Consider the following 12,435-nt stretch of genomic DNA (forward strand, 5'->3'; position numbering starts at 1 on the left):
CACCCAGGCGCCCCAAACTTTCATCATTCTTAATGATTCTGCCATTGGTCATATGTCTGTAGACACAACCAAATAACTGATCAACTAAACCAATAATATGAAGGATTCAATTCAGTAGTATCAGGTTAAATGCTAAAACATACAGCATTGAAATTATTGTTAATCTGAATCTTTCCTCAAAATTATTACCCAGTTCCTCACATCTCATATCAAGATGTTTCCAACCATATTTGTATGACTCTGTATATCAGGATGTTTCCTATTTTACTTTTCATCATCTTTTCAGCATAACTATGACATTAAAGAACATATTTATTTTTTATTTTTTTAACTTAACATAATAAAAAATTGGCAAAACATGAAAGAAAATAATTTAAATAGAAATTATTATTCAGAAAATACTACTGTAGTGTCAAAAATTTCACTTGAGTAATTTTCTTAAAATAAATTTTATTCTTATAATCATAGTTTGCTTTTTACATTCTGTCTTTTCACTTAAGAGATCAAGAAATTTAGGGAAATTAAGACTTCGTTATAATTTCCATTATATTTATACACATATATTGTAGCATAAAATATTTTATATTTAAAATAATTATTTTAATAATTATTAATTTGTATGATTTACTTTAAAATTTTGCAGCATGAGTAGTGCAGTATGTTTGTTTATACATGGGTACAAAATCTTAATCTAAATGAGTAAATTTAAGGGTGGCAAATTATCATTCTAAGTATCATTTTCTTTTACAATACCTTGTTGTTAGCAAATTAGCTTACTGAATTTTAAAACAGTTTTGATTGGGAAATTTATGGTGTTTTCATATATAGTTGTTTAGCAATGGTATGACAAAACCACTTGTCCTTACATGATGATATCTAAGAACTCAGCAAGCTAACAATTTATGCCAAAGGTCGTATATCAAAGACCATAGTCTGTTGGTCTTTCATCTTTTCACTTTACAGAGAATCTATCACATATAATTTCCACTAGGTGGCCTGTGTATTTTTATTCAAAGAGAACTTTATTCATTTTTGACATGATAGAATTGGTTGTTTTTATAATAATTGTGACTTAACACTAAACTAAACAAACAAACAAACAAACCCAACTAGATAACCAGATTGTTCTTTTCAATTAGATATCTCTTAAAATAAAAATTCAGTGGAGTTTTGCACAGAGTGAAAATGTTTCTATCTATTATAAAATGACTGGGGATTATAGCTTTCTCCTTACACCTCAAGGAATAATTTTTCTCAAGTCATTTAGTGGTATAGTCTAAAACTATAGCATTCACTTATTTATCAAATAATTCTTGAATTTCTACCCTGTGCTAGACATTGCTTTGAGTGCTTGAGATAAGGGACAAAAAAAAACTAACAAAAGGCAAATTTTCCTGTCCTAATAGAATTTATATTCTAGGGTGCCTGGGTAGCTCAGATGGTTGGGCGTCTGCCTTCGGCTCAGGTCATGATCCCAGGGTCCTGGGATCGAGTCCCACATCGGGCTTCCGGCTCAGCAGGGAGCCTGCTTCTCCCTCTGACCCTCTCCCCTCTCATGCTGTTTCTCTCTCGCTCGCTCTCTAAAAAATAAATAAAATCTTTAAAAAAAAAGATTTTATATTCTATAGGAGGAGAAATAAAATATAGAAGAGCTATCTATCTTAGCAGGAAGGAAAGAATGAAGGGGAGAAATTGGAGGGGGAGACGAACCATGAGAGACTATGGACTCTGAGAAACAAACTGAGGGTTCTAGAGGGGAGGGGGTGGGGGGATGGGTTAGCCTGGTGATGGGTATTAAAAGTTTTCAATTAGCAATAATCGCGCCTCAGATAAACCTCATTGGCTACGATACTGCCACTGCGCAAAGTTGGTGATGGGTATTAAAGAGGGCAAGTACTGCATGGAGCACTGGGTGTTATACACAAACAATGAATCATAGAACACTACATCAAAAACTAATGATGTAATGTATGGTGATTAACATAACCTAAGGAAAAAAAAAGAACCATGTTTATACCAGAATCAAAATGTTAAACTAAATTTAAAAAAATAAAATTAATGGTGAAAAAAAAAGAGCTATCTATCTATCTATATCTATCTAATCATCATCAATTAGATATCACTAAGTGCTAAAAAGAGGAAAAGGAAATATTATGTTGCTCACTAAGAAAGTGATATTTAAGGACACAAAAACAAAAAAAGAGCTTGAGCTATGTAGCTCTGAGGAAAGAGTGTTTCAGGCAGGAGAAACTGCAGATGTTAAGTCATTTTGGAGAGGTGTGGCTGGAATATTTGAGGAATAGTGGATGGCTAAAGTAGAACAAGTAGTAAGACATAATGTCAAAGCTACAGCAAGGGTCAGGTCATGTAGGACCTTATGTATCAATGTTAAGAACATATTTTATGTTGAGATTGGATGCCGCTGAAGAATTCTGAGCAGAGGATAATCTTACCTGACACACATTTTTTAAAAAGGTGTTGGCAATCAAGAAAAAAAAGAATCTGCTCAAGAAATAAGTGAACTTAATGATTATAAATGAATAGGAATGGGAAAGAGTTGGCATTAAGCTTTTAGTAAATTTACATTGACTTCTTCTTAGTGTCAGAACTTTATGCTGGCAGTTAGACCTGGAGTCATGGCTTTAGTGAGAGACAGAGGAGAGATTAGAACAAGTGTCTGCAGATGAAATAGAGACTATTAGTACTCTACAGGAAAATCAGAGTGTAGATTTGCAATAGTTTTAATGTTTCAGAGCAGGTGTTATGGAAAAAAAAGAATGCTTACCTTTATTTCAAATAGATATAATTTTTAATAAAATGATCCTCTTTGTTTCAGTGATGTGGTATCTCCCCACTCAAGTTCTGACTCCTATCTCAGAGTGATTTTTTTTTTCTATAACCCATGCAGCATGGCTATATTCTCCTTTTCCTATATAATTTCCTCCTGTCATTTTGCTCTGGGGTCTTATCTATAGCTAGCCTGGCTGGTTTCAAATGCCTATTTCCCTACTTACCATTAATATTGGGGTTTATGAAAATCCTCATTTTTTAAGTATAATTTATGGGTACATAGTAGGTTGTTGGATTTGTTCTCCTTTGGTTAGTTTATTTCTGGGGAGACAGAGAGATTTGAATTTTAATGTTTTCCATTAAATTATAAGGCCCGATTTCTTTATATTTTCACGTATGAGTGGAAGATCTGCCCGTTTCTTTACCACTCTATTTAAAAAGCTATTCTCCCACATCTCTTTAAGTTTAAAAATATTTTTTGAAGTCTCTACAATAAATCTGTTTTATTTAAAGACATTTTCCTGCAACAGGAAGGTACCCACCTTGTCCTTGCAGTCAGTGAAACTATCTTATTTTGGAGATGGGTTTTGTTTCTTTTCTTTCTTTCTTTTTTCTTTTCTTTTTTCTTTTTTTCTGTTATAGAGGCATACCAAAAGCACAAAGAACTGCATTAACTTTTAATGGTTGCTCTTTTCTTGGTGGCAAAAGGGCATCAGAAAGGCTCTAACATTATAAGTACAAATAACCAAGTAATAGATGAACTTTCTGAATTTGTCCCATAAAGTCATATTCCAAGTATGAAGTATTGAAATGTCTAATTATTTTATTCATATGCTCTGTTATTTTTCTTGGTTATTGAAATGCAGGTCATATTTATTTTGCATTCATACATATGATTTCTGTCATCAGTTTATAGTAGACATTTGAATGTAAACTATTTCATATTGACCATGGCTTGTTAAAAGCTTTAACTCAGCACAGTTTTTCCCTTCCAACTATGTTTAGTCTGTCACTGGTAAGTGGTTTCTTAGTTTTCCATTCATTGTAATTCATTGTATTTAATAACTTTTTGCTTCTCAGTCAATTGTATATCAACTTAAAATACATTTTGTATAAAAAGTATATAGCAATTTTCACAGCTTAAAAAAATATTTAGAATAAGGATTTACACTGTTATGATAAGATAGAATAAAAATTACACCCTCAACATCTAGCCCAGTCAAGTTATCAAGAAGCCCAAACATTTTATTTTTTTAAAAGCCACGATTAAGGCCACCTGCGTGGCTCAGTTCATTAAACATCTGACTTTGGCTCAGGTCAAGATCTCAGGGTCCTGGGATTGAGCCCTGCATCTGGCTCTATGCTCAGCGGGGAGTGTGCTTCTCTCTCTCCCCCCAGTTCCCCTCTTCCCATGCTCTGTCTCTCAAATAAATTAATAAAATCTTTAACAAAAAAAGCCATGATTAAGTCTTAAAATATTTATAATTTTCTTTGGGGATATATGGTAAGAGTTTAGTTATTTAACAACAGTAATAAAGTATTATAAATTATTACATAACATTGCATTTTTCCCTTTTCTTATCTATTCTCTAGATGGAATAGTATAATTTTTAAATTATATAATCAACCATGTGTTCCAGAGCATCAAGTATTTTCCAGAAATTTTAACATAAGTTTGCAAACAAATTGGCTGAATGTTTCCTAGTGATGAAAGCATAGAAATCAATATCTTAAATATGGTAATTTTATAAATCAATCAAAAAATCTGAGAGTAGTCAGATTATTTGCATAGCTTTTTGGGTCTATTATAGATAGCATGACATATTTTAATTGAATGTCTCCATTAGATCTTACACAGAAATATACTCTATCTCTACTCCTACCTACTATACCTATACTACTAATAAAAGATAATTGTAAATACTGACAATGCATAAGATACATTTTTAAGAAGTTCTTACGATTAAAACTTTGAAATAAAGTATGTTATATCACATTTGGTTGATTATTAGCAAAGTAAGGACCTTTATTATAAATATAAATAATCAACTATTCATATTTTGGTTATCATATTTCTTTTATGTGAATTAAAAGTGGTAGAATATATCTGAATCTCAAGATTTTATGATGGGCAAATTAAAATTCCATAAAAATTTAAATGGCACAATATGTAATTGTAGAAAACTGAAATCTTTAAGAGACCTAATGTTTACAGCATTTAATATCTTAATAGTCTTCTACTCCATTGTATAAACTAGCATCAACATTTTTTCAAAAGTAAAGCAAGACTTTTAGTTTTAGCTCTGACATGTAAAGAACTTACAAGTAGTTTTTCTTGCCTTACAAGAAAAAGCTGGACAGACTGAAAAAATAAAATATTTTATAGAAATTAGTTTATATGGAAAATTGTCATGCTATGATCTAGGAAGACCGGCAAATTCAGAGTCCTAGCCAAAATTTGGAGCAGAGGATACTGGAACCATAAACTGGGAGGGACACTTTAATGTAATTTTAAGAAATTGCTGGAGGCTGAATGTGGACTAGCATAAAGTATGAAACTTGAGACTTAGGCAGTTTCTTATTCTTCTGCGGGATTTAACTCCAAGAACCCTACCAGTTCTCAAATAAAGATCTAAGAAAGGACCCCTCAGAAGGACCTTCTGATTAATCCTTATGAAAAACACACAAAACCCTTTCTATAATAAAGGCAGGAAGGGCATTTTGTAACTTCAGCCCCTTCTAGCTTTCTTGTATCACTGACGTGGGGAGAAAGCTATACAAGAGAAGTAACATTTGTGGCAGTAACAGGCCAGAGACACAGACCAACCAAAGGACTGAGATTTAATTAGGTTATAGAATACATATCATTCCTCACACCTGACCATTATACCAATAGTGTTCCAGTATAATAACAGTGAATTACAGCTGAAAGAGATGTAAGACACAGGTTCTCTCTGAGTAGTAACACAAGTCCAATGTCAATGGGGAGACAAAACAAGAGCACTAGAATAATTTCAAGTTCTGGCATGTACATATAGCTGCAGTAAATAAATAAATAACATATACAAAGATTAACATGAATGCTCACATTAGAGACCTATATATATATATATATATATATAATCAGACAGGAAATAGAAAATAAATTTGCTTATTAAATTAACTAATGAAAACTAGAGATTATGAAAACTTAGATGGATAGTTTGAGACATGAGAATTCTAAGAAACAGTCAAAAGGAAATGCTAGCAGTCAAAACCACTGTAACATAAGTGGAGAATGCTTTGATAGCCTCATCAGCAGACTGACTGGACACAACTGAAGTCAGAATCAGTGAGCTTGCAGATAGATCAGTAGAAACCTTTCAGACTGGGATATCAGAAGTAGAAGGAAGAGAAAAAGGAAAAGAAGAAATACTTGATGTAATAATGGACTAGAAGTTGCCAAAATTCATAACAAATGCCAAAATACAGATTTTAAAGACTCAGAGGCCATCAAGCAAAACAAATAACAACAACAATAACAAAAACTATATCTAGGCTGGCTATGTTTAAACTGCAGGAAACCAAACACTGAGAGACAATTTTTGAAAAAGAATAACGGGGGAACAATGGACATTTTGTCAGAAATCATGCAAGAAATAAAAGAGCAGAGTAAGTATTTAAAATGTTAGAAGGAAAAGTAACAACTGATATGGAATTCTTTACGTAGAAAATTTATCTTCAAAAGTAAAAGAGGAAGACTTTCTCAGACAAGGACAAACAGAGAATTTATTGTCAATAGATCTGCTGTACAAAATATGTTAAAAGCTTTTCTTCAGGCAGAAGAAGATGATACAGATCAGAGATCTGAACCTAATAATGAAAGAAAGGGCATCCTAGGGCGCCTGGGTGGCTCAGTTGTTAAGTGTCTGCCTTCAGCTCAGGTCATGATCCCAGGGTCCTGGGATCGAGTCCCACATCGGGCTCCCTGCTCGGCAGGAAGCCTGCTTCTCCCTCTCCCACTCCCCCTGCTTGTGTTCCTGCTGTCGCTCTCTCTCTCTCTGTCAAATAAATAAAATCTTTAAAAAGAAAGAAAGAAAGAAAAGAAAGAAAGAAAGAAAGAAAGAAAGAAAGGGCATCCTAGAAGGAATAAATGTAAATTAAAATCTTTAATTTTTCTTTTTCTTGATTTATAGAATAACAGCTCTTTGAAAGGAACAGTAGTATCAATGTATGTAGTGATCACGTCATATGGATAAGTGAAATGAATAACAAAAATGTCACAAGGAATAGGAGAATGGAAATGGTCATGCTATAAATTACCTAAGAGCACATGAAAAGGAATAGTGTTATTTAGTAGTGGAATTATCTTACACTCTACCTATGTGGGATTATTTCTGGTATGCAAGACTAGTAAAACATTAAAAAATCAATCAATAAAATACACCATATCAAAAAAAATCATATGCTCATATCAATTGATGTTAAAAACATTAGACAAAATCCAATACCAATTTATGATCAGAATGTCCATTAAACTATGAATATAAGGGGACTTCTGCCATGTGATAAAGAATACCTACAAAAATCTTATAGCTAACATCATATTGAATAATGAGAAACCAGAAGTTTAACTCTTGAGATCAGGGATAAGGAACAAATATCCTTTCTCACCATACCTATTTAGTATCATACTAGAAATCCTAGTTAGTGAAATAAGACAAATAAGGGAAAATAAATGTATAGATTGGAATGAAAAAAAAAACTGGTTTTATTTGTACATGGTATGATCATTTATATAGAAAATTCCAAAAACCTGACAAAAAATTCCTGAACTAATAAGTGAGTGTAACAAGGTCAAAAGAGAGAAAGTAATATACAAAAGAATGCTTTTTTATATAACAACGACTGGAATTTGGAATTAAAATATATGTGAAGTAGCATGCAATAAAATGGAACACTCAGGTGTAAATCTAACAAAATAAGTGCGGGGCCTACATAGGAAACTGTAATACAATGATACAAATTCAAAGATGTTCCAAATAAATGGAGATACATTCCATGTCCATGGATTGGATGATGCAGTATTATTTTGATGCCAGTTCTTCTCAACTTGATCTATAGATTCAGTATAATACCAGTCAGAAACCCAGAAAATTATTTTATGGATATCAGTAAACTGATTCTAAAGTTTATATGGAAAGGTGAGGGACCTAAAACAAACACTAAAGAAGAAAAGAGCTGGGGTACTTGAACTACCTAATTTCAAGGCTTACTCTTAGTTTATGTGCACTGGTGAAAAAAATAGACATTGGCTATTGGAACAAATTAGAAATTATAGTCAACTATTCTTCACCAAAGGAACAAAGGCAGTTCAGTGAAGAAAGGCTGGCTTTAATCATTTTATCATTTTTATTATTTGATCATTCTGAGGCAATTGGACATTCATATATAAAAACATTGATCTGGGCACAGATATTACTTACAACATACACAGAAATTAATTAAAATGGATCATAGATCTAAATGTAAAATGAAAAGCTGTCTTGTTTTTGAATAAAACAAAAAAATGACAAGACCTGGGTCTGATGTATATTAGATACAACAATGATAGAATTTTCTGTGAAAGAAAAAAAATGATAAGATAGACTGTCTCTATATTACAAATTTCTGCAATTCAGAAGTTGCTGTAAGAAGAACGAAAGACACATCACACAACTAGGAGAAAATGTTTGCAAAACATATATCTGACAAAGAACTTGATCCAAATACACAATTCTTAATATCAATAGTAAAAAAATAAAATAAAAATAAAAGCTGGCCAAAGATCTGAATAGACGCCTAAATAAGGAACATAAACAAGTGCTAAATAAGCATATAAAAAAGTTGCTCAACATCATTTGTCTTAAGGTAATTGCAAGTTAAAACAAAAATGAGACATTATTATATACCTATCACAATGGCAAAAAGCAAAAAATAATATCAACTACTGGCATTTGTGCTGAGGAACAGACACCTATTCAAAGGAATTGCAAAATGGTACAACCATTTTAGAAAATGATTTGACAGTTTTTCCAAAGTTAAACATAATTTTACCATACAATTCAGTCACTGTGCTCCTAGGTATTTATCCAACTGATTTAAAAATTATTTCCATGCAAAAATTTGTACATGAATGTTTATAGCAGCTTTATTCATACACACACACAAAATTGAAACCATAAAGAGGTCCTTCAAAAGGTGAATGTATAAATAAACTGCAGTACATCCATACGATGGTGTATTTAGCACTGTAAAAGCACTATGTTGACAAACAATGAAGGACATGGGTGAATCTTAAAGACATAATACTAACTGAAAACAGTATGTTTAAAACCACTACATACTTTGAAAGGCATTTTGGAGGAGGAAAACCTTAGAGATGTAAAATTATCGGTGGTGATCAGGTGTTTGAGATTGGGAGAGTACTGAGTAGGTAAAACAAAAGAGATTTTTATAGGCTGGTGAAACTATTTTGTATTATACTGTAATAGTGAATGCAAGCTATGAAACATTTGCCAAATTCCATAGAAATTTACAACACAAAAATTAGACATTACCATTTGCAAATTTAAAAATGCATATTGTCAAGATGTCAGTGCTACCTAGAGCAATCTACACATTTAATGCAATCCCTATCAAAATACCATCCACTTTTTTCAAAGAAATGGAACAAATCATCCTAAAATTAGTATGGAACCAGAAAAGACCCCGAATAGCCAGAGAAATGTTGAAAAAGAAAAGCAAAGCTGGCGGCATCACAATTCCGGACTTCCAGCTCTATTACAAAGCTGTCATCATCAAGACAGTATGGTACTGGTACAAAAACAGACACATAGATCAATGGAACAGAATAGAGAGCCCAGAAATGGACCCTCAACTCTATGGTCAACTAATCTTCAGCAAAGCAGGAAAGAATGTCCAATGGAAAAAAAAACAGTCTCTTCAACAAATGCTGTTGGGAAAATTGGACAGCCACATGCAGAAGAATGAAACTGGACCATTTCCTTACACCACACACAAAAATACACTCAAAATGGTTGAAAGACGTAAATGTGAGACAGGAGTCCATCAAAATCCTAGAGGAGAACACAGTCAGCAACCTCTTCGACCTCAGCCACAGCAACTTCTTCCTTGAAACATTGCCAAAGGCAAGGGAAGCAAGGGCAAAAATGAACTATTGGGACTTCATCAAGATAAAAAGCTTTTGCACAGCAAAGGAAACAATCAACAAAACCAAAAGAAAACCAACAGAATGGGAGAAAATATTTGCAAATGACATATCAAATAAAGGGCTAGTATCCAAAATCTGTAAAGAACTTATCAAACTCAACACCCAAAGAACAAATAATGCAATCAAGAAATGGGCAGAAGACATGAACAGGCATTTTTCCAAAGAAGACATCCAAATGGCCAACAGACACATGAAAAAGTGCTCAACATTGCTTGGCCTCAGGGAAATCCAAATCAAAACCTCAATGAGATACCACCTCACACCAGTCAGAACGGCTAAAATTAACTAGTCAGGAAACAACAGATGTTGGCGGGCATGTGGAGAAAGGGGAACCCTCCTACATGGTTGGTGGGAATGCAAGCTGATGCAGCCACTCTGGAATACAGTATGGAGGTTCCTCAAAAAGTTGAAAATAGAGCTACCATATGACCCAGCAATTGCACTACTGGGTATTTACCCCAAAGATACAAATGTAGTGATCAGAAGGGGTATGTGCACCCCGATGTTTATAGCAACAATGTCCACAATAGCCAAACTATGGAAGGAGCCAAGATGTCCATCAACAGATGAATGGATAAAGAAGACATGGTATATATATACAATGGAATATTATGCAGCCATCAAAAAAAACCCCGAAATCTTGCCATTTGCAATGACGTGGATGGAACTAGAGGGTATTAGGCTAAGCGAAATAAGTCAATCAGAGAAAGACATGTATCATATGATCTTACTGATATGAGGAATTCTTAATCTCAGGAAACAAACTGAGTATTGCTGGAGTGGTGGGGGGTGGGAGGGATGGGGTGGCCGCGTGATAGACATCGGGGAGGGTATGTGCTATGGTGAGCGCTGTAAATTGTGTAAGACTGATGAATCACAGGCCTGTACCTCTGAAACAAATAATATATGTTAAAAAAAAAAAAAGAAGATAGTAGGAGGGGAAAAATGAAGGGGGGGAAATCAGAGGAGGAGACGAACCATGAGAGACTATGTACTCTGAGGAACAAACTGAGGGTTCTAGAGGGGAGGGGGCTGGGGGGATGGGTTAGCCAGGTGATGGGTATTAAGGAGGGCACGTACTGAATGGAGCACTGGGTGTTATACACAAACAATGAATCATGGAACACTACATCAAAAGCTAATGATGTATGGTGATTAACATAACATAATAAAATAAAATTAAAAAATGCATTGGGGAGGGGCGCCTGGGTGGCTCAGTTGGTTAAGCGACTGCCTTCGGCTCAGGTCATGATCCCAGGATCCTGGGATCGAGCCCCACATCGGGCTCCCGGCTCAGCGGGGAGCCTGCTTCTCCCTCTGACCCTCTCCCCTCTCGTGCTGTTTCTCGCTCGCTCGCTCTCTAAAAAATAAATAAATCTTTAAAAAAAAAAAATGCATTGGGGAATTTCAGGTCGGAATGCAATATGTGAAAAAAGACTCTAAATGTATTACAAATGTATGAGTGAGTTGAGAAAAAAAGTACTGGCCTAAATAACCTTGGAAATGAGTGGACATTATAAAACCAAAGGCAAAAATGATTGCATTTCACACTGTATTCTAGTTGACAAAATTGTCTCCCAAGGGAATTAAACAGTTATGTCAGATGGCGAGGGCCAAATTTCTTAGAGTGCAAATGAAGGAGGCTAGAATGATCATTGTGGTAATGAATTAGGGCTGGAGATATCATTAAGAGCTAATGTTTAGGTTAATATATATATAGATGTTTACATATAGGAATATTTATACATACGTTTCTATACCCAGGTTATTACACATACATTCCGATTCTTTGGCTCTGTCAGTTTAGAAGACCTAGAAGAAATAGCTACCTTCTCTTCCATGCTCAGTTTAAAGTTGTATTTAAAAGACTTCTCTCTGAAATATTTCTTATATTTAGCAGTTTTTAAGTTCAACCTGGCCCCTTTTCCAGGAATGGAGCTCCATTATATATGATGTAATATTAGACATGCTGAATTATTTCCACATGGAATTGTGGTCTGTATGGGATGATCAAATATGTTTGATAAAGAATCAAATATAACTTCTAGAAGTTAATAATAATAATAATAATAATAATAATAAAAGGAATATGTTCTCAAAATGAAGTGGGAATTTAGGTAGATAGGCAAGAAATACCAACTATTTTTTAAAGCACTGTCTACCTTGCCATTTAGAGTCATGCTACAGTTACCTAATGAAGGGAGAACATATATTAAATATTAAATAATTATTAAAGATAATATAATAATTGAACACTGGAGTAATACCCAGTTAGGTGCTGACTTATTACCCCATCTTGAGGGTAATAAGTCTTTTTCTTAAAGAAGAGATTCTCCCGTTTGCTTCATGGGAAATTTTTTAGAGCTGACAATATTACTATTACTGATACTACT

General features: G+C 33.8%; 1 pseudogene; it reads right to left on the reverse strand.

The window, feature by feature from the left end:
- Window positions 1–1,783: 1,783 nt before the first annotated feature.
- On the reverse strand, window positions 1,784–1,869 carry LOC123326462 (annotated as a pseudogene).
- Window positions 1,870–12,435: the final 10,566 nt, after the last annotated feature.

Source organism: Neomonachus schauinslandi, chromosome 12, assembly GCF_002201575.2.
Source record: "Neomonachus schauinslandi chromosome 12, ASM220157v2, whole genome shotgun sequence".
NCBI classification, from domain to species: Eukaryota; Metazoa; Chordata; class Mammalia; order Carnivora; family Phocidae; genus Neomonachus; species Neomonachus schauinslandi.